This window comes from Orycteropus afer, unplaced genomic scaffold, assembly GCF_000298275.1.
Source record: "Orycteropus afer afer isolate SDZICR_OR568_19922 unplaced genomic scaffold, OryAfe1.0 scaffold00139, whole genome shotgun sequence".
NCBI classification, from domain to species: domain Eukaryota; kingdom Metazoa; phylum Chordata; class Mammalia; order Tubulidentata; family Orycteropodidae; genus Orycteropus; species Orycteropus afer.
In genome coordinates, this window is record NW_006921726.1 from 3,056,050 (window position 1) to 3,058,381 (window position 2,332).

Consider the following 2,332-nt stretch of genomic DNA (forward strand, 5'->3'; position numbering starts at 1 on the left):
TCATGAGACAAAGTGTATGTGAACTGCTGTATGGAAAGTGAATTTGCTCTGTAAACTTTCACCCAAATCACAATTAAAAAAAAAAAAAGGAAGGAAATGAACACCAGGACAAGAACAGATCTATGCACACCCATGTTCATTGCAGCACTATTTACAATAGCAAAAAGATGGAAGCAATGTATGTGACCATTAACAGAAGAATGGATAACCAAACTGTGGTATGAACACACAATGGAATATTATGCAACCCTAAAGAATAATGTAGAATCTGAAAAATACTGTATAATGTGGATGAACTTGGAGGACTTTATGCTGAGTGAAATAAGTCAATCACAGAAGGACAAATATTGTATTAGTCCATTATTATAAAAAAGTCAAGGAAAGGGTTATATATGGAAGGAACTTTTGTTTGTTGGTTACCAGGGTGGCAGGTGACAGGAGAGAACATTGCTAGATAGGTAGAGATAAGTATTGACTTGGGTGAAGGGAACAGCAATGTACCGAATGTGAGTGATCAACACAGTGGCACTGAGGAAGAAGAAGACCTAAAGAGGGACATAGGAAGTACAGACAACAAAGATGAACCCTTTTGCACATATAGTACTGTGTTGTGAGTGATGGCAAACATTGATCTATGGGCGGATAGAAGGGTGGACAGGCTGAACTATTAGGTATGTCTATGCAGGGGGGAGTGTGCTCATGACCTGTGTAAGGTTAGCAGACAATATTTCTACAAGTGTATTTGTATGTTCTGGAAGAATGCCCAGGTATATAATAGACCTGACAAGCGACAAGTTTGTAGTCACTACTTGGCCACAGCCAGCTACCCAGAGGGAGCAAGTAGTTGAACCAGTGAGCTCTGGACCATGGTTGTAGGGAATATCAAGCTCAATTGGCATAACATACTACACGAAAACATTGTTCCACATCCTATTTTAATGAGTAGCTACTGGGATCTTAAAAGCGTACAAGCAGCCATCTAGATGCAATAATGGGTCTCTCTTCATCAAGAGCAAAGAAGAATGAAGAAAATCAAAGACTCATGGAAACAATTAGTCCAAGTGACTGGTACACCATGTGATCCTCAGCCTATATGACTATGAGACCAGAAGAACTAGATGGTGCCTGGCTACCACTGTCAACCACTTGGAGGGGGGTCTATGTAGGAGATCCTGGATAGAGTGGGAGAACAATGTGGAAGAAAACTCAAAGTCATAAAAAAAAGGGGGACCAAGTTTGCTGATCTGATAGAGCCTGGTGGGATCCCTGAGACTATGGCCTCTAGCTGCCCTTCAGGTCTGGAATTTAACCCACTCCTGTGGCTTTCAGCCAAACAAAAGACAGGCATATGAGCTCAACATTTATATTAGGAAGATATACTCCTTGGAGAGATGAATCATGGAAGAATAGAAGGCTGTGTATGCACAGGGGGCAGGAATGCATGGGAGGGAAGGACACAGGGAAGAGGTGGCTATAGGGAGAAAGTGGGAGGAGAGCTGCTGCATTGTGGGAGACTGCAGTCAATGTCATGAGACAAAGTGTACATGAACTGCTGTATGGAAGATGAATTTACTCTGTAAACTTTCACCTAAATCAAATTAAAAAAAACAAAAAACAAAAAAATATACCCATCATGCTTACTGGTCTGACACAGACTGGTGAAACACCAGAGACTTAGCCATTAGACATCTGGCAAGGCTGGAACTGAATTTACCCCAATGGCTCAAGTTTTAACCAAATAATAGAAAGGCCTATAAAGTGAACAATAATACTAAAGCTGTACACAATCAACCATATGAGATAAAAAAGGGCAGTGTTTGCCCAGGAATAAAGCTCAGAATGCAGGAAGGGATAAGAAATTAAAGAAACAGTTAATTCAGGGAGGAAGTACGAAGAGTGCTGTTATATTATGGGGATTGTGATGAATGTCACAAAACAAAATATGTATGAGCTGTTGAATGGAAAACCAATGTCCTTTGTAAACTTTCACCCAGGTCACAACAACAACAACAATAATAAAATTAACAGAAAACTGATCTCTAAATCTATCTTCTAATCTGTCATTACATGTTACCTATTCATATGTGTCTTTCGTCTATTATCCTTCTCATCCAATCTTTGATGTATATTTGGGAAAAGATAATTCAGTAGCTATTTTCCTTTTATGTTAAACAGCTTTTTTTTTCTTCTTTTTATTGTGATTTGGGTGAAAATTTACAGAGCAAATACACTTTCCATATAGCAGTTCACATACACTTTGTCTCATGACATTGACCACAATTTACCACAATGCAACATCTCCCCTCCTACTCCTTCTGATAGTTACCTCTTC